Raw genomic sequence first — 26,616 nt, forward strand, 5'->3', positions numbered from 1 at the left:
TTTGTTACTTTTGCAACAAAATTGCTCCCGTTGTCGCTCAAAATTTTATTAGGAATGCCAAATTGTAAAAATAATTTTGCTAATGCCTTACTTGTGGCATAAGCACCTTGATTTTTTAATGCTTTTTAAAAAGTAAATTTGGAAAAATGATCTATAACCAAAAGAATACAAGTACGGCCTCTGCTAGAAACAAATAAGCCTCCACTTGTACCGTATAGGTCAAATGAGATAATATCAAAGGGGTACTTTGCTACCGGGACCCTTCCCATTAGAGGATTTGGATAAGCTGGGGGGATTTTTCTCAAATTACATGCTTCACATGTACTTGCAAATTCTTTAAATTTTGTTAGTGCAAATTGTACGTAAAAGTATTGTTTTAACTTATGGAACGTTTTCTTAAGTCCTAAATGTCCACCTGTGTCCGAATGAAAATATTCAAATGCAGGCCCTATCAAGTTTTGTGGTAATACAGGTATTGTCGAGGTTTGGTTTCTTGTTGTCTCATTAGTCACGATTCTACACAGTATTTCTTCATCAAGATCATAGTAAAAATTATCTTTGTTTTTTTTAAGAGTTTTGAATTTATCCGGTAACGCCTCATCATTCACAAAATAGTCAATTAGTGCTACACACATTTCGTCCTTTTTTTGTTTTTTTTTCTATATTTTCCAAAGACAAGGGACAATAGTTATTTCTTATTTTCTTTTACTACGCCTTTGACTTTGTTTTTCTTACATCCATGTCTGCTTTTAGCATTAATAGCATTAACTTCATTTTCTTCAGTTTCCGACGGACTATTTTCTGGGTATCTACTCAAAAAGTCGCAAGCTGCGTTTTGTTTTCCCTTTAAATGTTCAAATTCATAATCTAGGTCTTGGATTTTCATAATCCATCTAGCTAGAATGCCCGTGGGGTTTTTAAATGTACGCAGGTACTGCAAGCTTTTATAGTCTGATCGTAGTATATATTTTCTACCAATTAAATAATGTCTAAATTTGTCCAAGTGGTAGATAATAGATAATAATTCTAAGCTTTTGGCGGAATAACTACTTTCACCTTTTGATAAAGTTTTACTTGAATAGCATATAACTTTCTATTTGTTTGGGTGTTCCCTGTGGAGGGTTAGGGTTTTCTACCGGGATTATTTGCGAAAGAACTGCGCCTATGCCTTTTGAACTAGCATCTGTGGTAACCACAAATTTTCCATTTTCGAAATCAGACAGTGACAAAATTGGTTCAGAAATGAGAGCCTTTTTGAGACGGTCTAGGGAAGTTTGAGCTTCCTGGGACCAGGTAGCATTATGGGAGTTCCCTTTAGTTAATTCTGTGAGGGGTTTCGCAATTTGGGCGTAATTGCGTACGAATTTTCTAAAGTAGCCAATAAGGCCTAAAATTCCCCTTAATTCTCTCATAGTTCTGGGGTGCTTGAGGTTTTCAACACATTTTATTTTATCAGGGTCTGGGGATATCTCTCCCTGGGTTACTACTGCTCTTAAAAATTTTATTTTGGATTGAAATAAATTTACTTTCTCAGGCCGGCATTTTAAATTGCCTTGTCTGAACTTTTCGAACACCTTAGCTAACGTTGCTAAGCGTTGTTTAGTGTTTTCCCCCACACATATAATATCATCAGCAAAATGAATTATATTCTTTAATCCCCTTAACAGGTGCAATAGGGGTCTACATAATGCGCTTGAACTTGTTTTAAGCCCAAATGGTACCCTTAAGTATTCATAAGAACCATATTCGGATGCTGAAAATGCAGTTTTATGGACATCTTTTTCGCCTATTTTCACTTGGTGGTAGCCTTGGGTAAGGTCCAAAGAAATAAATATTTTGTTTTTGCTTGAAATTGAGTCAAGAATTTCGTCTATTCTTGGAAGAGGAAATTTATCGCTAACTACTTGTTTGTTGAGAGCCCTATAATCTACTACGAGTCTAAGATCTCCATTCTTTTTGGTACTACGATCACTGATGCACTATACGGACTTATATTTGGGCGTATAATTTCGTTTTTTCTAATTAATGGACTTTATTTTTTAACCAATCTTTGTGCTTATGTGGCACACGATATGGCTGTTTTGCTACGGGATTACTAGTCGTTAAAATTGAATGTTCATAAAATGGAATTAGCCCGATATCATTTTCAAATGCAGAGAACACATCCTTAAATTTCCATAGTAATTCGCATAATTTTTTCTTAAGTTCCATATCCGTAATATGATCCATTTTAAATTTGTTTCAAAATTGCGATTTAGTCAAAGGATATTTGTTATTTGACGTTTTAATACTGTTAACTAGGTATTTTTTAGAATTTTCCCATGTATTTAAATCATTTTCCGTTAAAACCTGGATTTGGACTAGACATTTCCCCGTTTTAATTGTAATTGTATCATTTTCGTGGTTATTGGTTACCCAAATAAAACCTTCCCCTTTGTCATAAGACATAATCTGTTCCTCGCAGAGCAGGTTTTCGGGTATTTCCGATTGTGTCGCAAACCATATTTCTGATTTTCCAGTCACTGGTTCAATCATCTGTGATATTTGAATTTTTTGCATCATTTTGGGAGGGACTTTTGTTTTCCTTATTGCAAATCCGTAATATTTCTCTTCATTTTCATTGTTTATTAGATTCATACTGGCGCTATTCTGCGCCATTGCGGCATCTTGCGGCGTCACGTTGAGTTTTACTATGTTTTTCCACAATTCCACAATTTCCTTAATTTCGTTTAACCTCTACTGTCGCATATCTCCTATTTTTATTTTCGCAGGTTCAATACTTTTATTATTTAAATTTACTTCATTTCTGCAATATCTCTCAGGGCAATTGAACAAATTTCCAACTATGCCATGTCTTTGCGAGACATAAGGTTCATAATACTTCGACATTATACCACTAGAAATTTTGTTTACTGCTATGTTGTCTTCGTAACCTCTGTTACGATTTCCTAAGGTAGAAATTTCTTCCCCTACCTTAGCTGGGTAGACAAGCCTCTCTTTGGCTACGTCTAATAGTATTCTATTAGACCTTAAAAAATTTGCCCCTATAATAGCTTCATATGGGAAATCATCACATATAATAAAATTTGTCATGAACGTTCTATTGTCTCTTTTTAAGTTTAGGCAAATTGACCCTTTTGCATTTAGCTTCGGACCTGTCACGCTTGTTAAATTGGGATTATTAGGGTTCCTCTATCGTTTAATGTGCGGAGGCAAGATATCAAATACGCATGAGTTTATTATATTTACAGTAGCTTCGCTGTCAACTAAGGCCGTAAACTATACGTTTTCTACACAAAAATCATTAAATATAGGTAACTTGTTAATAATATCACTAAAAGAAGGCACTAATATTGTCTTTGACCTATTAAATATTCCTGGCAACCTCTGGGTCCAATTTATGTTTTTGAGGGGCCCGAAACGTCTCCCTGAGGATTTATTTCATATGTTGGTGCCTGTAATAGATATTCAGACGTATTGGGTTCCGTAGGCATATTTAAATGATTTACGTATGTCTGTCTTCTCCATGTATTATTATGGTAACGTGGATATCTCGTGTCAGTGCCGTTTGCTGGCGTTGACTGCCAATACCGTTGGCTTACAAAATTTTCATTTCTTGTCTGCAAATTTTCGTGATTTCTATATGGCATTCTTGCATTATATTGGCTTAGGCTGGTATTTGTGTTTTCAAATTGGTAATTAATTTGTCTATTGGGGGGAGGGTTATAAAAATTTGGTTGGTAAGCATTATAAGGTATTGATTGGCGCAATCCCCCTGGCTATAGCCTATTGCACAACCGGTGCTAAAATTTGTTCTTCTTAACAAATTGTTGCCGTAATTTTGCGTATTACCGACAGAATTTCTTGGTATGGGATTGGGGACATAGTGGCACTCTCTCGCTATGTGGCCAACACGATTGCAATTATAACACCTTATTATTGTAAGGTTAATGGGCTGAAAACGTACTGTTTTCTGCCTAGTGGGTTCTGGCGTTTTATTTCTTTTTGGCCCTGGGGAGTTATCCCTTGAAAAGAAATTGGGGGGCGCCTGATCGCCCTTGAAAATTAGGTTTACGTTTGAATCGCCTAGGCTATTTATTTTTGCTTTACTATCATTAGCAACCATTTTATCAACTTCGATTAGTCGCTCTACCTCTTGAACTGCGAGATCCAGCGTCTGAATATTTTTGGATATTACTACCCTATATAGTTTTGGGGGTAGCCCTTGCAAAAACGTATTTAGTATGACTTTTTCATACAGTTGTCCCGAACCAGTTTCGTATTTTGCCTCTACCGAAATGCGTATATTATCAAAATATTCCCTTATATTCTGTGAAAAATCAAAGCTTACTACTCCGTGTTTTAATTTATTTATAGAACTGGTTCCTATAAATCTCTCTTTGAATGCGTTTAACAAGTCATCAACCGTATTTATTGGCAAGTTGGCGTTATTGCCTATAGTATGTTTGACCTGTTTTAGAAAGGTTAAGGCCTGGCCTCTTAATCGTAGTAGGAGCATGTCTTTTAACACTCCCACGTCTGTTTTTGTTAGTTGTATAAACTGGGTCAATTGGATATTAAATTCGTAAATCTCTGACTGACCATTGTACTCTGGTATAGATTTTGCTATCTCTACATTTTTTGCGACTAACTTTTGCATTATTAATAAATCGTTTATTTCTTCCATTTTTTTGCGTTTATATCAACTTAAAATTTTACTTAACCTATTTTGGGGTAGGCTATTATCTCCGATTAGATGTGAGGGTTTTTCTGTCGTAGTTTAGTGGCACTATGCCTAACCAATTTGCTTGTATGTCTTTATCTCTCCAACAATCAAATTTGAACTACAAAGTTCAAATAGTCTAGCTAGTTCGCAGTTTTTCTCCAATTTCCGACACGCGCCATTTGTACCATTCAAGAAATGGTTAATGTACCATTGAAGAAATATTGAAGAAAATGTTTGTTATTTATGGGTTGTGATAGAAAAATTAGTATTTGGATCAAACGTCTTCTTACCAGTCAAGAACAAAACCCGGCTTTCTCAATAAATCAGATATGAATAATATAGGTTTATTTCCCTATTGTTATTTCTTACATTTGAACCGGATGCCGTAATTTCTCTAATATACATATCAATCGAATTGTATTTTAATGCTGATTTTGAATATTTTTGAATTATTTCATTTAATTTAATCGATCAAAAGTTACGAGGAATTAAGAATTACTGAACTATAAATTCTGACGTCTCAGAGCTTTGTTTCCATAGCACGATCAGATCTGACTTAAGAGATACGAATTTTTATAGGCTATCAGGGGTTAGAAACTATTTCTAAGCTGTGGCGATGACAACTTTTGGTGCTTGTAGGGATGAAAAAGCGTGGCCTCTTCCTCTCGGGCTATCTGGAGGTCAGATTCCTTTGGGAGCATTTACCTTGGAGACTTACGAACTAATTATCTATTATTTGGCTAGATGGAGATATATAAGATGAAACAAACACAGATAAAAAAGACAATAGATTTATTGAACTTACATGCTTAGTTGCACAGTAACAGCTGACTTCAATTACAATAACGGTGACAAGAATATAAGAATTTTGTCTGAATCTCTTTAGGTCTGATTTACTAATCGTATCAAGTCTAACTTACGAATCCTTCCAAATCTAACTTACGAATTCCTCCTAATCTGACTTACGAATCATCTCAAAAAGCACGTCTACCCCACTATCAAAACATAGGTTTTCAGTCCTGCGCCATGAGGACTGCTCTTCAATGGCCCAAGAGGACCAAGGATGTAAATCTTTCCTCCAACAATCTCTTTAAGATTTTTCAGATGATTCAGGCGTTCGCACGATTTTTTGCCATTTAAACTTCCTTAGAAATATCGTACGTAGCATTTTTTTGCTACTAATTATATAAGCGAAATTCGAACAACTAGCGTCGTTGTTTGAATGAAGCTACAATGCAGTTTCTCTTTTTTGCTGATTAAAAATTTAGACTTTTGGAAGCGGTATTTGAACTCAATTAGGGGACGTTTAATTTCTGCCCGAATCATCTGTTGAAGGAAAAAATCTTGTATTTTAAATATAAGGTATTTTACTCCTGGTGCTGTAGGTAGCAGCCTGGTAAGAGACAATTGCGCCCAATAGTAAAAAATAAAATATAAATAGTAAAAAAAAATTCATTTTATCAAACAGTTCGTTGTAACCGACTGTATATAGTAAGAGCGACTCGTCTCAATAGTAACAGAAACTCTGCAAAACAGCATTTTGATACCAATAGATACATAAAAAAATCAAATTTTTATGCTGATTTTAAACATATGTTTCGTTTTAAAGATTGACCAATGATGTCATAATTAAGGCTGTAGTCAGGTCGTCTCTTACTATTCCAATTACGAAAAAGCAATAGGCTTTTTTCCTGTTTGTATTATATTACATTAAAAAATGATCAGTGGATTTATTCGGGTTGAAGCGGTAGCTAGCAGCTAGTAAGAGACGATCACGTCCAATGTTAAAAAATAAAAATACTCATAACTCCTAAAAAAATACTCAGATCAAAACAAAAAGTAAACCATTAGAACCACCTTGTCCGAAACCCCTGTATAGGACACCTTCTGTCCCTTGGCTTGAAAAGCAAGGGAAATATATTGGCTTGAAAATCAAGAAACGTAGCAGCTGCTACAGCATTCTGCCTAAACGGCATATTTTTTACTTCTTTTTTTTCTACAGATAGCTTGACACTAGAACATCGTAAAAAAATGTTCAACGGCTCATTTTAAAGGAAATTAATTGGGTTTAAAACCTTTTGTAACTAAAACAAATTATTTTTAAAGCAGAATACATTTTTACACTAAAAACTGAATTTTTTATGTCTTTTCATACTGCAGTCTTTTCAACGATATTTGATTTTTGAAGCAATCAAACAGTTCGTGGTAAATTTATATTACTCCTAGCAAGAGACCATAGCTAAGCAACCTAGTAAGAGACGATCAATCGCGTCCAATATTAAGAAATACGAAAACCCATAACCCCTAAAATTGTTGTATATAGCTGTATAATGTTACATTAAAGAAAGAACTTTAGTCCATAGTAATATTAAAAGACAAGCATTGGAAGATCCGGGTTGCAGCGGTAGCTAGCAACCTAGTAAGAGACGATCAGGCCCAATGGTAAAAACTAAAGCAACCTATAACTCATGAAATTAGATTTAGATCAAAACAAGAAGTACATTATTAGAACCACCTTGTCCAAAACCTCTATATAGCAAACTTACTGTCCCTTGGCTTGAATAACAATAAAAATATATTGTCTTTAAAATCAAAATAAATTGACTTTAACCACGATATTCTCCACATAAGGAATGTTTTTCTTTTCGTTTTTTTGTCTTCTCAGTTAGCTGGGCATTTACACTAAGAAACGAACAGTACCCCATGTTAAGGGAAGTAATAAAAGGAATAATTATACACATGATTGTTTTAATTATATTCCTTAAGAAATTATCATAAGTAAAAATTTCCCATACCGGGAATTGAACTCGAACCAACCGGGCTTGAGCCAGATATTCCAGCCACGAGAGTATTTAGGGTACATCTTAGCAACTGAACAATGAAGTTTATGTTAAAGAACAAGTTATGGACTTGGTTAGATGCCTCATTCTTTGAAGATCGTGTCTTACTATTCCAAAGAAGAGAAAGTTGAGGCTTTTTCCTGTTTTAATCAGGTTCCTTTACAATCCAGGTTAAAGCGGAAGATAGCAACCTAGTAAGAGACGATCATGTCCAATGTTAAGAAATACAACAACCCCCAACTCCTAAAAATAGAATCAGATCAGAATAAAAAGTACACAATTAGAACCGCCTTGTCTGAAACCCCTTTTTAGGAAAATTTCTGTCCCTTGGTTTGAACTACAAGGGAAACATATTGTCTTGAAAATCAAGAAAACTGACTGCTTCACTGTATTCTGCCTAAACGGCATCTTTTTTTTAATTTTTTTTCCATAGATAACTTGGCCCTGGAACATTGTCAAGAGTTTTTTAATGGGTCATTTTAAAGGAATTAATGGGGTAAAAATATTTTGAAATTAAAAAAGTTATTTTTAAAATAGAATTATTTTTCTACGAAAAACTGCATATTTCACGCTCAAGATTAATCATTTAAAAGTCGTAACAGCTATGTACAAGGAACAGTCTAGAGTATTAAGTTGAAATCTTCAGTGTATTTTGAAGAGGATGCTGAACCAACCAAATGACAGTATTTACAAACTATATAGTATACGCTCAGCTCTCTAATATGCTTGGGATTATAGGGATAATTTTTCCATAATATTTCAAACATGTAAGCTTATCAACAAATTACTCTTTTCAAAAGGGCCCATTGATGAATTTGACATGTCCCATTATTGTCTTGAACAACATCAAATTGTGTACTTTTCCCTTTAAACTTAAAATGTCTGACATATAAAAGGGGAGAAAATGAAAATACTTTTCAATGTATGGACAGGGATCCACGCGAATGCAGCCACAACTACCAAAATTACGCTGTTGAGTTACCTCCATTTGAGTTAATCAAAGGGGTCAACCAATCCGACGTACAAAATTTTAATATTTTCGTTCGACCGAAAAACGGCTGCTTTGAATGTCACTCAGAAGGTCCAACTAATGAAACAGATTTACGTGTACACAACTTTTCCACACAAATGAATCAAGTCTCTAAATTATTTTTGAAAATAGGAATTTACCATTTCATTTTCATAGGTAAACGTCTTAATCGCTTGACTGCAAATTTATCAGGAGTTTCTCAATATCTTAAAATTATGACTAAATAGTCGAAATATTAATTGCTGAGATCCCAATGGCTGGGTTCACAACTAACAACTCACCTTAGAACCAAGCCGTCTTTGGCCAAAAACAATTGCTTCAGCAGTTCTACTCGAATCTTGGTTCAATTTAAATTTGATTAGTTAATAATAATGGATTATTTCCAAAAAGTATGCAGCGGAATTTCAATCCAGTTTTGACACTGAAATTAGGGCAAGTGATTATTGGCTTTTTCAACACCATCTTTTGTAAACTGTATAAAATTGTTCTTCTTTTTTTCAGGAGAAAAAATATGATTTTCAATATATTCAAAGGCTAGGAAACTACAAGTTTGGTTTCTATCAAATTTAAAAAGTGTAAGGTTTACATAGTTGATTTGGGTTCATGGACTTTGATCTCCTCTTGATAGGGGTGCGTTGATCCCAGAGGTACTGCAATACCAGGCCAACGTGTGAAGGGAGTGGAGCAAGCTCCAACGTCCCTCCGGTTTCTAAAAATCTTTTTAATATTTTAGGCCCCATATAGAGACCAAATCAGATATTTAGCTAATAAGAACAGATGCTACACTTCGATCTCAGCTCAAAAGCCGAGAAGCAATAATTGAACAAGGATTATCAAAGAGTTTATGAGAATACGAGCAACAAAGATTATTGTAAATTCAATTTTGGTTGCAATGCTCAAATAACATTCAATTAACTAATCAGTTTGTCTTTATATTTTTATAAATAGTACTTTACATTTCCCATAATGCCAAAGCTTATTTCAAAATTTTAATGGTAAACGGAAAAATTTTCCAATTAAAGACTAGGACAAAATTGTCATCCAAAAATTCAAAATCAGAGAAGATAGGACTTAAATCAGAGAATTATGATCTTGGCCCTTTAGCTGACACTAGTCGGAACTAGCATTAATCAATGGTGTTAATTCAGGGTTATTATGGGATGACAAAGAAAAGTATTTTTCACAATCTAGAGAGGACAATTTTCTTGTGTTTTCAATTTATTTTAAAAAAGATACCCCAAAAAACACGCTAATTTGTTCAGAAAATTGCCAGCCCGCCAGTTGAGACCACTCGTATTGATAAAAAGTGTCAATTCATGAAAACTAGGGGGCAAGGCCGGACGAGTGCCTCCCCTCCCCCGATATTTTTTCCGAGTAGTTAGGAAATCACGCAAGGCATATAAACAAATTTTCAATGGTTTTCTTTTAACTTTTTTGGTAGACCTCTCTCCAAAAAAATAATCTCGACACGGCCATAAGGTGAGATGCAAAAAGTTGTTCTTTATAGTCCAGGGAGGGAAATTTCGTTGTCTTTTCGATTTGTTCTAACAAAAATACGGAAAAAACCAGCCCCTTTTCAAACAAAATACCACGAATTTTTTCAAATCAAAGAGGGGGATAAAGAAGACTAATAGAAAAAATCCCCCTTCCCAGATTAAAGCCACTGGTACTTATATATGTTATCCAGGATGCAGCGGTAGCTAGCAACCTAGTAAAAGACGATTAAGTCCCATGCTGAGACATGAAATTACCAATAGCGCCTAAAAATAATGTAGGATTGAAAAACGACGTACACTATTAAAATCGCCTTGGTTTAAACTCCTACATAGGAAACTTACAGTCTCTTGGATTGAACAACAAAGAAAATAGGTCGGCTTGAAAATAAAGAAAATTGGCTTGATTGTTTTCCCCCCTCAGCTCTCTGGACACTGGAAAATCCTAAAGAACTGCTTAATAGCTCGTTTTCAAGGAAATTGCTATATCTAGTGCATTTAGTACTTAAAAAACAAATAGTTTTTAAAACAGTATAATTTGGCACAAAAAAATTGCATTTTCATGCATAAGCTTAAGGAATATATGATATATATGATCTGGGTTGTAGCGGTAGCTAGCAACCTAGTAAGAGAAGATAAAGTCCAATGTTAAGATGTATAAAAACCCATAACTCTTAAAAAAAAGTCAGATCAAAACACAAAGTACACCATTAGAACCGCCATTGCTGAATCCCCTGTATAAAAAACTTTCTGTCATTTGGCTTGAACAGCAAGGGAAATATATTGGCTTGAAAATCAAGGAAATTGACTTTAACCACGTTATTCTCCTCAAACGGCATCTTTTTTTCTTTCTTCTTCTTTTCCGCGGATAGCTCGGCACTGGAACATCATCGAGAGTTGTTCAATGGCTCATTTTAAAGGAAATATCTAAATCTAGTGCTATTTTTACATAATTTTCTTTTTAATAAAATCAATTTTTGACGAAAAACTTAATTTTGTATGTACAATATTGATCAGTGACGTCATAGTCTTTGGATGTAGACACAATGATGTCTAAAATACCTTAAAATTTTTAAATTAGTTTTATTTTTGGTTAGGTTCTAGCTAACCGACGTGGGATTTCATATATATTTCCTGACCAAAATATTAAATTTTTTTACATATCTTATTTTGCAGTTTAGAATTGCTAAAGTTATTATGTAAACTGGAAAAATATTTATGATGTCTGAGCAATAATTTTAATCTTTTCATTCAAACTAACAAAATACCTGAAAATTTAAAAATTAGTTTTATTTTTCTTAGAAAATATTGTAATAAAGATTGATCTGGGTAAAATGTATTTTTTTTTTGTTTAAACCAAGGCACTTTGTATCGAAGGAGTTGTCGCAGAAACTTCGAAAAGGGCTCATTCGATTGAAAATAGAAAGGACTAATGCCCTTTTTAATAGTCGAAAGTGACGATAATCTAAAGAGAATAGTCGAAAGAGAATTACAATAAAGAACGTCACCTAGCCCATGTTAACTGACACGCAAATTGGGATTGTGTAAAATGCAATAGTATCATAGCTGTAGACATGGTTCAAAAATAGTAAAAAACAAACCATTACAGTAAAGAACATTTCATGTTAAAGATTAATCAATGGTAACATAATCATAGTTTGTAGCCAGGTCGTTTCTTATTATTCCAATTAAGAAAAAGCTATAAGCGTTTTCCTGTTTGTAATATCACATAAAACAAAGAAGAGATCAGATTAGACCAAGAATCCGGGTTGCAGCGGTAGCTAGCAACCTAGTAAGAGACGATCACGTCCAATGTTAAGAAATATAAAAACCCATAGCTCCTAAAAAAGGAGTTAGATCAAAACAAAAAGTACACCATTAGAACCACCTTGTCCAAAACCCCTGTATAGGAAACTTTCTGTCATTTGGCTTGAACAGCAAGGGAAATATAGTGGCTTGAAAATCAAGAAAATTGACTTTAACCACGTTATTCTCCAAAAACGGCATATTTTTTTCTTTTTTTTACTTTTCCACAGATAGCATGGCCCTTGAAAATCGTAGAGAGTTGTTCAATAGCTCATTTTAAAGGAAATTAATTAGGTTAAAAATCTTTAGTAACTAAAATGAATTATTTCTAATTACAATAAAGAACGATTTATAATATAGAACGACCTCTTGCCTATACTAAATTTTATATGCCACTTAATTATAGTATAGGTTTGAAATTCAACAGATAGTATTGCACTGGAACATCGTTGAGAGTTGTTCAATGGCTCATTTTAAATGAAATTAATGGGGTTAAAAACCTTTTGTAATCTAGGTTGCAGCGGTAGCTAGCAACCTAGTAAGATACAATCACGTCCAATGTTAAGAAATAAAACCCATAGCTCCTAAAAAAGGAGTAAGATCAAAACAAAAAGTACACCATTAGAACCGCCTTGTCCGAAACCCCCGTGTAGGAATCCGGGTTGCAGCGGTAGCTAGCAACCTAGTAAGAGACGATCACGTCCAATGTTTTACATTAAAGAACGATCTTCAGTCCATAGTAACTGAAGTGTTATAAGGAACCATTATATAGATGATACTTACAGTAATCAAAGGTTACTGTTTACAATGTTTTGAAAAGATACTAAAAGACTATCATTGGAATATCAAACTATTGTGTATATTGCAACTAGTTAGCTAATTGATTGTTTGAGGTTAGTCTCTTACTATTTGAAAGAAGAAAAAGCCATAAGCTTTTTTCAGTTTGTAACCAGGTTATTATTAATGGTTAATGGTTCAGTTTATCTTTAATAGCTCATTTTAAAGCAAATTGCTATATCTAGTGTATTGTGTAATTAATTAGGCAAAGGACGAAAGGAAAGCAAAATATTCAAAGGATAAAAGTATAAAGCAAATATCTTCTGTATAATCACTGAAGATTACAGAAGAGAGCCTATTTGATCAAAACCAGATAAAATAAGCAACGATTAAACTATAAGTAACTTATAAGTAAATAAGTAACGACTACTGGGTATGGTCAGGATTCACTTGTTACTGTAGAGTGACTTGAACTTCTATCTTCATTGTCTGGAAGAGAGCTCAATAGCAAATATGCTTCAGCAACTGATAGTAAAGATGTAATTATAGGGTTGATGATGTGTCTAGATCTGGGTTGCAGCGGTAGCTAGCAACCTAGTAAGAGACGATCATGTCCAATGTTAAGAAATATAAAAAACCCTAACTCCTCAAAAAAGAGTCAGATCAAAACAAAAAGTACACCATTAGAACCGCCATGTCCGAAACCCCTGTTTAGGAAACTTTCTGTCCCTTGGCTTGAACAGCAAGGGAAACATATTGGCTTGAAAATCATGAAAAGTGGCAGCTACTACAACATTCTGCCTAAACAGAATATTTTTGTTTCTTTTTTCTTCTTTTCCACAGATAGCTTGGCACTGGAACATCGTAGAAAGTTGTTCAATGGCTCATTTTAAAGGAAATTAACTGGGATAAAAATCTTTTGTAACTAAAATAAATTATTTCCAAGAGAGAATAAATTTTTGAATTAAAAACTGCATTTTTGATGTCTTTTCATACTGCAGTCTTTTCAATGATATTTGATTTTTGTACATAAATCATAATCGTATACCAGCGGTAAGATTTGAACCCACGCCTCCGATCCGGCTTGCAGCCGGTAGCTAGCAACCTAGTAAGAGACGATCACGTCCAATGTTAAGAAATACAAAAACCCATAGTTCCTTAAAAAGGAGTCAGATCGAAACAAAAAGTACACCATTAGAACCGTCTTGTCCGAAACCTCTTTATAGTAAACTTTCTGTCCCTTGGCTAGAACAGCAAGAGAAATATATTGGCTTGAAAATCAAGAAAAGTGGTGCTACTACAACATTCTGCCGAAACGGGATATTTTTTTCTTTGTATCCAGAGATAACTTGGCACTGGAAAATCGTAGATAGTTGTTCAATAGCTCATTTTAAAGGAAATCTCTAGATATAGCGCCTTTTGCACTTAATTTTTTTTAATTAATTATTTTTTACGAAAAACTTAATTTTTATATACAATATTGATCAATGACGTCATAGTTGTTGGATGTACTTAGTATTACATAAAGGCTCGATCATCGAATTTTAGCTGAAACTAAGTAAAGGACAATTATGCCTCCATATATTCACAGTGATGTATAAGATTTCCCATTACATCTGTAAACTGTTCCAGAGTTGCCGGTCCATACCTTGGAAGCTTTTCACTAAACATGCAACATTTCATTTGGATATTACTATGAACTTTTGCGAAAGCATCTCTAGCTGACTTTTCAACGAAATCTATTCTTTCAGAGATAATTTTAATCATTAATTTTGAATATTTTTGTAATCTCGGTAAAACATTCGACAAATTTTTCTCAATTTACAAAGATCAGCCTATGCGTTTTTTGCAGCTTGTGTAAACTGCAAAAATATCCATGGTATCCGAGCAATAGTTCGAATATTTCAATTCAAGCTAGAAAAATACTTTAAAATGTTAAAATTAGTTTTATTTTTGGTTAGGTTCTAACTACCCGATGGGGGATTGATTATGTAGTTTCAGACCAAAAAATTCCATTTTTTAATATATATTTTATTTTTCAGTTCAGAATCGCTAAAGTTATTATGTAAACTGCAAAAATATTTATGATATCTGAGCAATAAATTTATTCTTTTCATTCAAACTAACAGAATACCTGAAAATTTAAAAATTAGTTTTACTTTTTGTTAGGTTATGGATACTCGATACGAGTCATAAGAAGCGTTAATTAGATGAAAATATGATTTCTTGTTTTGTAATAAGTTGCCTTCTAAGCGAGTTATTATGCGTAATTTAAAAAGACAGTTTTCTTACCGCTAGGGAGGGGGCCTCTTTTAAGGGTGACATATGGTGATAGAAAACAGGTACTCAGACAACCCTGATGGTGTTAGTGTTGACAGTTACTGAAAATCGCTATTTGAATTATTGAAAGAAGCTGGGATGAAGTTTTGAAAACAAAAGAAGGAAGAAGAGTAAATGTTAATCTTAGAAACTCATCCAGGACCGAAAGTTCTTGTGAATATACATATGTCCAGTCTGCCTTGTGATCGGTAGCATTTTGGTAGTTTAAAAGATGAACACAAAAGATGTGCGAACGCGCTCAGGAACCAGAGAGATATTGAGGACCGTTGGAGAGAATATTTTACGGATATTCTAAACTAGGCGATACCCCAAGAACTGCTTGTCATCCCTGGCACATCCCTATTCAGCTAGCAATTCATATCAAGCCCAGTAGAAAAGGTTTCTGAACTTCGTTATTTAGCGTTAACGGCAATCTTGTGCCATTTAAAATCAGCTGGAGTTTCCACAAGTACACAGCGATTCAGATGTTTTAATTTAGCAAACATTTTTACTCAGTTGTATTTTCAAATAATATGTTCTATTATGACACTGACGAATTAGGTAGCATGAAAAAACACTGTCTTTCACAAAGATTTAATTTTGTTTAAATTCAAACTCTACAGAGTTTCCAAAAATAATATTAAATTAAGAGCAGAGCCTACAGTGTTTTGGCGTCAGAAACCTCTATAAGGAAGACGATGACACTACTCTGACGTAGCTGAAGAATAAGAAAACAGCTTGAGCAAAAAATATGATTAGCTGACAAGTAGAGGAAAATGGCGCAGGATAAAAAGCAATAACACCATCGCGCTTTTCATGTTTCTATGATTTTTTTTTAATATAATAATAAGCCAAATTAGTTTAGCAATAAGTATGTGAATCTCAGTTTCGGAAAAAAGCAATTATCAACCTTGCTTTAATGCCGAGAAACGTTAAAAGATAGATGTCATTGATGATTTTTGTTGACACTGGCACCAGCTTCACCTCTTGTGTCCCTCGGAAGTGACTGAAATGTGGGGGAAGAGCTCTTACTGGTTTTACTCAACACTTAAAATTACTAGGCAAGTTTGGGAGGATGAGATAGCTCTTTTGAATTGAAGTAAAGGAATTATCACGAAACTGCTTAATGAAGGATAAAGATAATTTGGGATAATCAGAGAGGCATCAAACCACAGTCAGTCAGTAACAAAAAAACAGCTAAGGGCACATCCAAGATTTTTCTTCGGGGAGGGGGAGGAGCACAATAAAAAAGATTATAAAAGCATTAAAAATTTGTGTATATGCATTTTTGCTAGGTTTTTTACGAGTCGGGCAAAAACTTCGGAGGAGGGGGGGTTCAAACCCCTCAATACCCCCCCCCCCTCCAATACTGTCTTGTGACCAGTCATAATGAGCAAAATTCAGGCATAAGTAAATTTAATTTACATTTAAAGCACTACGGTGATAGAATATCTGTTTCTGTGAAGGAATTTCTACTACGATTTCTAGGACTTAGAAAAAAAAAATCAGCTGCTAATATGATGTATAGTTTTTAATGGACTTTTATTAATGAGTATAAAAATTTGAATATAAAGAGGCAACAAAAAAGCATCTTCATTAATTAAGTAACACTCAAATATGGGCATAGCCAACATTTAAAGCATTGCTATTTACAACAAAAAAAACATTAACTTGCAGGCACTAATCTGAAAAGAGTATATGAGGAACTGTCTGTAAAATAGTAAGATTAAAACAACACTTTAGAACATTTCAGTTTTTTTAGGAATAAATTTCCAAAATTGTAGAACATAACTATTAATAAAAACCGACTAGAATTTACTTTAAACTCCCGAGGTGCAAAAGTCCATAATTAGGACAGTCAGGTTTTCCCCCTCCACATAAATAGCAATTCATACAAATACGAGTAGACCTCTTCGCTAATGCAGGCATGAAGTATGCTAATATCATGAAAATGTGGTCAAGCAGGTTTAGACTAGCCACAAATTCTATATGTAGGGATATGTAGAACATCAGTAAATACGGGCATCATTTCTAATCTCTCCAAAAGCGACCTGGAAAACAGAAGAAATACAAAATCAATAACATTTTTGTTTCAAAGGGTTTACAATTTCAAGGACAGAGAAAATTAAATTTTACTGTTTTAAGTGGAGGCTTACATAACCAGTGGCGTCGTTTCGGGGGGGGGCTGTTGTCCCCCCAATAATTTGAAGAAAAAAATATTATATAACCCATGACCCTCGACTTTCCAGATATAGACCCCTCTCCCCCCCAATAAAATGCTGGAGTTATTTTTGATTAAGAAGACCTCTATATGCAATTAGACAGGCAGTACCGGATGTCAAATTTAAAAAAAGAAACGTGGGTGAAAAAATCAGCAAAAAAACCAAGTTAAAGATGTATGGCATAAATCAACTTAAAAAGGTGTAGCTTCCCTCGAAAAGTAAAGTTGTCTTCAGGAATCAATAGATTGTTCATGTTTGAGTTTTACGGATTAAAGGCGTTGTCAGACTCGACTATTTACTTGAGAAAAAACTTTAAAAAACTTATAAAATTTGTTTTATATGCATTTTTGTTACGTTTTCAAGTCGGATTTTTTTTTTTGGGGGGGGGGAGAGTGGATTGGTTTTAAACCCTACTAGAGGCAAACAAAGGGGTCTCCTCGCCCCAAGAAGGCAAGAGTGACAAAGTCAAAGGTGAAGACCATATTCATTGTCTTTTCCGACAACCAGGGGATATATATATATATATATATATATAAATATATATATATATATATATATATATATATATATATATATATATATATATATATATATATATATATATATATATATATATATATATATATATATATATATATATATATATATATATATATATATATATATATATATATTATGTTTAAGAGGTAATTACTTGGCAAAAAAAAAAAAAAAAAAAAAAAAAAAAAAAAAAAAAACTGTCGTCCGAATCCAGCAATTGAGACAAATGTGCACCTGGCAGCTTCGACACTTTGGGCTACTTTGGCGGCTTTGGGCAACGGCAATCGGCACGCTTCCACATATAGATTCTCACTGTCACTTGTCTTGTAAACGCAGACAATTTGAGCCTTTTCTTAATGTCATATCGTCCAAATAAGCCTTAAATTAGAAGTGGTTCTTTTGTGAAATTATTTTTTTTTATTGGACCTTTAACTTTTAACTCGGCTTGTCTTTTGTCATTTATGAAAGAAATATCGCCGAACCTTTGTTTCTTTCAATTGTTCAGGCGCTGGGACAAAAACTTCTTTCTCTTCCAACGATTTATCTAGTCCAGGTTTTTGATTTTCAAAGGTATGGAAGGCCTTGACGACCACCTTTGTTTCTTTTATTTGTTCAGGTGGTGGGACAATAACTTCTTCTTTTGCTTTGAGTTGTCTTTAGTCATTGTGAAAGACGTATCGCTGAACCTTTTGTTTCTTTTAATTGTTCAGGTGGTGGGACAAAATCTTCTTTTTCTTCCAACGATTTATCCAGTACATATTTTTGATTTTCAAAAGTTTGGTAGGTATTGATGACCTTATCCATTTTAAAATCCAAAACCCAATCATCATCGCTATCATTTTCAATTTGTTTGGTTCGTTCCCCCTCAGCCTATCTTTCGTCATTATGAAATACCTATCGCAAAAACTTTGTTTTTTCCAACAAAGGTATGACACACGCAGCAGGCTTCCATATATAGATTTTCACTGTCGCTTGTGGTCTAAACGCAGAAAATTTTAGCCTTTTCTTGATGTCATGACGTCCAAATGGACCTAAAGTTAGAAGTGGTGCCTTTGTAAAATTACATTTTTTTTTTGTTGGACCTTTAACTTTTGCCTCGGCTTGTCTTTTGTCATTATGAAAGACATATTGCCGAACCTTTGTTCCTTTAATTATTCAGGTGGTGGGACGAAAACTGTCTTTCTTCCAACAATTTATCTAGTCCATGTTTTTGATTTTACAAGCTATGGAAGGCATTGACGACCACCTTTGTTTCTTTTAATTGTTCAGGTGGTGGGACAACAGCTTTTTCTTTTGCCTTGGCTTGTCTTTTGTCATTATGAAATACATATCGCTGAATTTGTGTTTCTTTTAATGGTTCAGGTGGTGGGACAAAAACTTCTTTTTCTTCCAATGATTTATCTAGTCCATATTTTTGATTTTCAGGGGTATGGTAGGTATTGATGACCTTATCCATGTCAAAATCCAAAACCCAATTATCATTGCTATCGTTTTCAATTTGTATGGTTTGTTACACCTCTGCTTATCTTTTGTCATTATGAAATACATATCGCAGAACCTTTTTTTTTTAAACAAAGATATGGTAGGCATTGATAACCCTGTCCATGTCAAAATCCCGAACCCAATCATCATCGCTATCATTTTCAATTTTGATCCGTTTTGATTCTCGCTGTGCAGGTTGATTTTCATTGAATCGCTGCTCTTCATTTTAGTTTTTGACTCCCTTACTTGTACGGTGTCGTCTATCTTCTTACCGCTTCGGTCTTTGCTCTTTAATCTTCTTTTTACCACGCTCAAGTTTTCTTTTTCGTATACCTTCTAACCGCCAGGATCTTTACTCTTCATATTCATTTTCGACACGCTTTTGGATTTTGATTACTGCAGACGAATTAGCAGTGGCCTTTGCTTTAGCTTTCCGTATTGCTGTTGTCGCAATCGATGGTCCAGGTCATCAAATTTCACGTCTTATTATGTTTGATAGTTCAGGTTATGGTTCCAATAAATCATCATTTATATTAACTGCAACTGCAAAATCTTTGTTTTTTGGACCTTTCAACAGACATTATATTATATAAATAACTGTTGCGTTGGAAACTCAACAATCTTATTTATGACATGCATAACATCATATAAGAAAATACTTATATGATGCCATAAGAAATGCTTATATGATGTAATAACATAGTACATGATGACATTTGCAAAAAACCCAAACTAAGGCTCTTAACGATTTTTCTCAGACTTCTGGCCTATCTAGATCGTTTTTTTTATGCGAGAATATCCTAAGATACTAATTTTCCTGAAAATGTATGGAGCCGTTTTCGAGAACAAACATACACAATTATTACTCACATATAAAGAAAGTATATATAAATAAACTCAATTGAACACCAAACTGAAATCAAATGTTTCGTAAAATGTCATTTTCACATGAATAAATTCCAAGTGGCAACGCTGGATTTAACTGAAAATTACTTTTTCAGTGGCCGAATTCGATTTATAATTTGGAGATGGTCCAAGATGTCAACAGAAATAAACCTTGATTACCTTGACTCGTAAAACAACTCGTATAAAATAAAAGGTTTCGTCCCAAAGTTTTTGTAAAGGTTACGGACCTCCTGTACCCTTTCTCGAGTTTTACCGGCAAACCATTGAATTATACTTTTTCAAGTACTATTTAGTAGAGGATTATAAAACTGAACCACTGAGCTACAGGAAGAAACTGGATAAAGAACTGCTGAAACACGGCCAAAATATACTTGAAAGACATTAGTGACAAATAAATCACCGCATATGGTCAGCTCGGCTGCTTGTCATGAGAGAAGGTGGCAGCAGACTGCAGAACTTAGTCTAAAGAAGTCTGCACGATCTCTGATGCCGAGACACACTTAAATATTTTTAAGTTATGTCAAAAATACGTTTTAAGTTGTAAATCGAAGCATAAGAAAACAGTCATCATTGAAAGTCAGGCTATTAAACGGTAATTTTGATGGTCAGGAATTTCGCTGTCTCAATAACATTCTTGCTATTCAAAGCGAGGATCGTAAATTTGTGTTAATTATACAGGCATATACTGCAGTGCTAAAACTTAAACAGTACCTGAATTTTTAAATCTATTTTACGATATTTTCTTTTTTCATCTCAGAAATGTAAAGTCACTGAGACAGTCACTCTTATTTCTAAAGAAAAATATTATTTGAAAAATTTCAAAAAGCAGAAAAAAGACGTGTCCTAATTAGGTACTGACGGTGTTCCGTTGAAACAAAAATTACCCAAACTTAGGTTTTATTAACATGTCATTGCTCCACAAACAAAATGACTCATTTCCTTTCTTTCTTTTCTAATGATTTAGAAATATACCTCAAGGGGTTCCTTGCGCCTCATCTATGGCAACGTATTCACTTAAATGAGTTAGAGGAGACTAGAAATAATTGAAATATAAAATTCTTCAGTGCTTTCAGCTCAACCAACCGTGATTATACATACCCTATAAATGATTCAAACCACATTATTCGATTACTGTGTTGCTACTCAAAGGAATTCTTTTGAGTAAACACGTTAGCGTAAAGAGCGAGGTATTGACAAGGGGGAAAACCCCCTCACATATGTTATAATTTCTGTTCGTTTTAAGTTCTAATATTCCTTCTTACATTTTAGTTGAAATGTAATTATTCCGTATATGAAAGGGGCTGTCCCCTCCTCAACGCCTCGCTCTTTACGCTAAAGTTTTTTATTATTTTAAAAAATAAAGTTGTGAAACAGAGTCAAACTTTAGCGTAAAGAGCAAGGCTTTGAAGAGGGGACAGCCCCTTTCATAAACGGAGTAATATCTGTTCATTGTAAGTTTCAATGTCGCTCCTTACTTTCAGTTAAAAAAAACTGTTTTTTTATAAGATTTCTGATCGTTTTTTAGTTAATGCAGCTTTTATTTGCATAAAAATTTTACTTTTCTTTTGCTAAATGGATGTCTTTACAAATTAACTTATGTAACTAACTTCTATATTTGTATATTTTTCTTATGGCAAAAAATAAAAAGTTGCAGATATGAGCTTGAAACCTATGTAATAGGGTTTTCTGATACGCTGAATCTGACGGTGGGATTTTCATTAAAATTCTTTCACTTGTAGGGGATGTTTCCCCCTCTTTAAAAAATCGAGTAAATTTTCTCAGGCTCGTAGCCTCTGATGAGTAATACTAAACTTAATAAAATTTATATATTTAGAATCAGCATTATAAACACATTCTTTTGATACATTTATTGACATCAAAATTCCGTTTTTAAAAGTTTCAATTACTATTTAGCCGTATCGCTTGTTTTTTTATTGTTTTTTTTTTTATTACGTATATGTTATTACGTATATGAGGGGGTTCTCCCCTTATTCAATACCACGCTCTTTACATTAAAAGTTAAAAAAAATTTTGATTCACAAACCCCTGAATCACAAAGGCCGTTTAATTAGAATAGATTGCTCTTTTGAAAGCACTAAAAAGAAACTCTAGCGTAAAGAGCGAGGTATTGACTTGGAAGAGAACAACCTCACTTACGTTATGATTTGCCTAAAAGACATATTTATCATATTTTCGACCATGCTGAACAAAATGGCTATCTCAAAATTTTGACCGGGTGACTTTGGGAAAAAAATAAGCGTGGGAGGGGGCCTAATTGCCCTCCATTTTTTTTGGTCACTTAAAAAGGGCACTAGAACTTTTAATTTCCGTTCCAATGAGCCCTCCCAAAATATTCTAGGACCACTGGGTCGATACGATCACCCCTGGGAAAAAAAAAAAAAAACAAAACACAAACAAACAAACAAACAAACACGCATCCGGGATCTTTCTTATGGCAAAAAATGTAAAATTCTACATTTTTGTAAATAGGAGCTTGAAACCTCTACTAGCATTAAACTTGATGAAAATTATATATTTGAAATCAGCATTGAAATCTGATTCTTTTGATATATCTATTGGTATCAAAAACACGTTTTCTAGAGTTTCGGTTACCATTGAGCCGGGTCGCTCCTTACTTACAGTTCGTTACCACGAACTGTTTGACAACTAAAATGTTGGTTTGACTTCACCTATTAATATAGGTAGATATTATTTTAAAAAGCTAAGGGACAGTTACTTAAATACCTTGCATATTTTATATTCACTACAATATGGCAAAACTTGAAAAGCACTGCCACTGCCGTCAACGCCTTCGCAACGCTTGTCTATACGCACAAAGGGACAAAATACGATTTGTGGTGAATGTGCTTGAATGTGTTGAATGTATGCAGTGTATTTATTGATAAGAAAATCCTATTGTAGAGGTTGTGATGGCTTAAGTTATAAAAAAGATCAAAAGTCTCACAGAATTTCCATCCATACAAACAATAATGCTCCTTACATCTTACAATATCTCATTAATTATTGCGAAATCTGGAAAACCGCACACCATTGGAGAACAATTAATTTTACCCGCTGTTGAAGAGGTTTTAAAGACTGTCGAATCTTTTTTCGACACACTCAAAAGAATTCCTTTGAGTAACAACACTGTACAAAGACGTATTGATGAAATGAGCTCTGATATTAACAGTCTTTATGTAATTATCTGCAAACAAATCATTTTTCTATTTAACTATATGAGTCAACCTTACCCGGTAATTAACTAAAAAAACAAGTTTCTTTTTAACTGAAAGTAAGGAGTGACATTAAAATTTAAAACAAACAGAAATTATTCCGTATATGAAAGGGGCTGTCCCCTCCTCAACGCCTCGCTCTTTACGCTAAAGTTTTTTGTTGTTTTAAAAAATAAATTTGTAAGACAGAGTCAAACTTTAGCGTAAAGAGCAAGGCGTTGAGGAGGGGGCAGCTTCCCCACAATATAATCCACTGCTAGGCAGGGGTGAAAATTAGAGGGAGAATGGGGGCAGTGTACACACTAGATTGCTAAGAAAACATTTTTGGCATCTTCATTGATACATTAGAAAAAATTCTTACCACCAAGGTTTGAAATTTCTCTTTGTTTTAAAAGAAAGAAAATTTAAAAAATCCTTACCTCCTGCCTACATTTTCGTGATTTGCTGCCCCTAATGTTAGACTTTTGGAACGGCTAAGGGAAAAAAAGTAGCAAGGACAAGAGTAGAAGTGACCCTAAAAATCGTGTCCCCCACCCCTGCTGCCATCTACAATTTAGTTTAATGCTGACGGGAAATAATTTATTCAAGGATTATCGATCCAGTCTAATGTGGGTGGGTCAAGGTCCATCGATCTGTTGTTGTTGTTATTTGGTCACATGCAAATGGCATGAGGAGTGATTTACATAATTGATGGGGGGATTATTGATTCACGAGCGTGGGGAATTATGAAACAAAATGCTCCTAGAGTCCCTAGGGGGAAAGATTACGTAATCGCTCAACCACAGAACGAACACATGTGCTGCCATCTACAATTTAGTTTAATGCTGACGGGACATAATTTATTCAAGGATTATCGATCGAGTCTAATGTGGGTGTGTCAAGGTCAATCGATCTGTTGTTGTTGTTGTTTGGCCACGTGTAATGGCATGAGGGGTGATTTACATACTCGATGGGGGGATTATTGATTCACGAGCGTGGGGAATTATGAAACAATATGCTCATAGAGTCCCTAGGGAGAAAGATTACGTAATCGCTCAATGACCTCTTTTTCCAAGATCGATTTATTTGTTGTTTCTATGTGTAATAGCTCCGGGGCGAAGGTTGCACATGCGCATTGAATTCTAACGGGAACAATGTTATTGATCTAGGACTCGAGGGGGAAGTGAATTTCCGAGAACTTGATTTACATAATCGCTAGAGGAAATTATTGATTCACGAAGGGGGAATTATGAAACAAACATGGCTTCATTGTTGTTTGGTTATCCTAACCTGAGAAATTGATTTACATAATCGCTATGGAAATTATTGATTCACGAAGGGGAGAATTAAGAAACATTAAGGTTTCTTTAATCTTTAGGCCTGACCAGTGAACTTGATTTACATACTCGGCGGGGAAATTGTTGATTCACGAAGAGGGAATTAAGAAACATTAAGGCTTCTTTAATCTTAGGTCTGAGGGATAAACGTTCTTTAGGACAGAGAGAAAAATTAATATTCTATTTTTAAATAGGGCTTCATTGATCTTTAGTGTCAGGAATCATAAATGACATCACTTGTTATCTTGGAATTATGCGGGAGTCTAAAGAGATAGAAATTCTATTTTTAAATACGGCTTCACGGAGCTTTAAGTCGGAGAGATAAATTGATATTCTAACGAAACCATAATAGTTTAGCTAGGAAAATTTATGAGATGAAGAGATTAACGTAGGAAAGGGTTTCCTAGAAATTTGAAATGTGAAAGTACTGAGATGCCAAACAAAAGGAACACGATGAAATTACTTTTAGGGATTATTTGGGCGAAACGGTTTTAGACAGCTTATGGAATTATTTCGGCGAAACTGTTAGAAACATTGATTTAAAAGATGATTTAAAAGATGATTTTTGAGTGTGGTCGTTATAATACACAAGTTCCATTGAACTGTGTTGTGAGGTCCCCTACCACAATCCCAAAGAGCCCCGATCGCCCTACCCCGATCCAAAGGGTTCCAATCCCCATACCCCAACCCCGAAGGAAGCCCCCGGTCCTCAAAGCCCCCCAAACTCCCAAAGGCCCTCCACCGGTCCCCCAAAGGCCCACCCAGACCCCCAAAGGCCATCCCCAGGCCCCAAATGTCCCCCAGGCTCCCAACTGTCCCCCCGGACACTCAAAGGCCCCCCAAGCTCCCAAAGGGCCACCGGCGCCCCAAAGGCCCACCCAGACCCCCAAATGCCATCCCCGGGCCCCCCAAAGGCACATCGAGCTCCCAAAGGACCAACGGGGTCCCAAAGGCCCTCCACCGGTCCCCAAATGTCCCCCAGGCACCCAAAGGCCCTCCCCGCACCCCACCGACCCCCCCACTCCCCCCAAATGCCACCCCCGCCCCCCAACCCCCCCCCCCCGTCCCCCAAAGTCCCCCCCAGCTCCCAAAGGACCACCCACCCACAAGGGACCCCCAGACCCTCAAAGGCTCTCCCCGAGCACTCGTCTTTCGTTGATGTGTGTTTTCTGAAACCTATGATTTGGGAGGTGTAGTTTGCTACTTCAGGCTTTTCTGAGCTAAGGTTTCCTAGTATTTCCTAGGTGAATGTTGTCTGAAACCAATAGTTTGGGATGAGTAGTTTGCTATTTCAGGCTTTTATGAGCTAGGTTTCTTAGCCTTTCGTTGATGTGTGTTGAGTGAAACTTATGATTTGGGATGGTTAATTTGCTATTTTTAACTTTTCTGAGCTAGATTTCTTAGCCTATCATATGTGTGTCCTTTCAGAAAATTATGATTTGGGAGGTGTAGTTTGCTTTTTGGACTTTTCAGAGCTAGGATTCTTAGTCACTCTTAGGTGTTTGTTGTCTGAAACTTCGAGTTTGGGATGAGTAGTTGGCTATTTCAGACTTTTCTGAGCTAAGGTTTCTTAGTATTTCGTAGGTGAATGCTGTCTGTAACTGGAGGTGTAGTTTGATTTATGGTCTTTTAAGAGCTAGTATTCTTAGTCACTCATAGGTGTTTGTTGTCTGAAACTTCGAGTTTGGGATGAGTAGTTGGCTATTTCAGACTTTTCTGAGCTAAGGTTTCTTAGTATTTCGTAGGTGAATGCTGTCTGTAACTTATGATTTGGGATATGTAAATTACTATTTCGGGCTTTTCTTAGTTGGATTTCTTAGTCTTTCATAGGTGTGTAGTGTCTGAAACCTATGATTTGGGATGTGTAGTTTGCTATTTTCGACTTTTCTGAGCTAGGTTTCTTAGCCTTTCATAGGTATGTGTTGT

At 35.0% G+C, this 26,616-nt stretch overlaps 1 protein-coding gene and 1 non-coding gene across 2 annotated transcripts in view; one reads left to right on the forward strand and one right to left on the reverse strand.

Moving 5' to 3' along the window:
• The window catches only part of LOC148940938 (uncharacterized), a 584,432-nt gene that overhangs the window by 171,193 nt on the left and 386,623 nt on the right, over window positions 1-26,616 (forward strand). The window lies entirely within an intron of this gene.
• Window positions 9,222-9,413, reverse strand: LOC148940939 (U2 spliceosomal RNA). Its single transcript, XR_016143420.1, has one exon. It is a non-coding gene; the product is annotated as a U2 spliceosomal RNA (small nuclear RNA).

The sequence above is a fragment of the Artemia sp. Qi Xiang Cuo genome, chromosome 19, assembly GCF_049724085.1.
Source record: "Artemia sp. Qi Xiang Cuo chromosome 19, ASM4972408v1, whole genome shotgun sequence".
Taxonomy (NCBI): Eukaryota; Metazoa; Arthropoda; class Branchiopoda; order Anostraca; family Artemiidae; genus Artemia; species Artemia sp. Qi Xiang Cuo.